Source organism: Octopus bimaculoides, chromosome 8, assembly GCF_046866305.1.
Source record: "Octopus bimaculoides isolate indiv1 chromosome 8, ASM4686630v1, whole genome shotgun sequence".
Classification (NCBI taxonomy): Eukaryota; Metazoa; Mollusca; class Cephalopoda; order Octopoda; family Octopodidae; genus Octopus; species Octopus bimaculoides.
This window is the reverse complement of record NC_142935.1, coordinates 98,682,046-98,682,645: the sequence shown is the minus strand read 5'-3', so window position 1 is coordinate 98,682,645 and position 600 is coordinate 98,682,046.

The window sequence follows — 600 nt, the reverse complement described above, 5'->3', positions numbered from 1 at the left end:
AAAAACGTGTATAAATGTATATATATATATATATATATATATATATATATATATATATATATATATTGTGAGTGAGAGTATGTGTGTATGTGTAATATGTATCATATGATATATGTAAATGAATATGTATATATATATATATATATACACACACACACATTTATGTATATACATATATATGCATTTACACACACACACACACATATATATATATGTATGAATGTGTTTGTATCATATATGTATCTATATATATATGCATATATATACACATACATATCGCTAAATGTGTACGTTTCACACACACGCACCCACACACGTATATATATACAAATATGCATGTAGCATATCATATGTGTATATATATATATATATATATATATATATATATATATATATGATATGTATGATGTATGTATGTGTGTGTATGTGTGTATACATAGATACAGGCTTAGAAATATAGATATACATACGCACACAGACGTGTACGCATAGATACGTAAATATCTGCATATATACATATTAATTAACGTTACATATTAATGAATAACAAAGAAATACAATCAATTTAATTTTTTTTTTTAATCTGAGGGTTTGCATTGT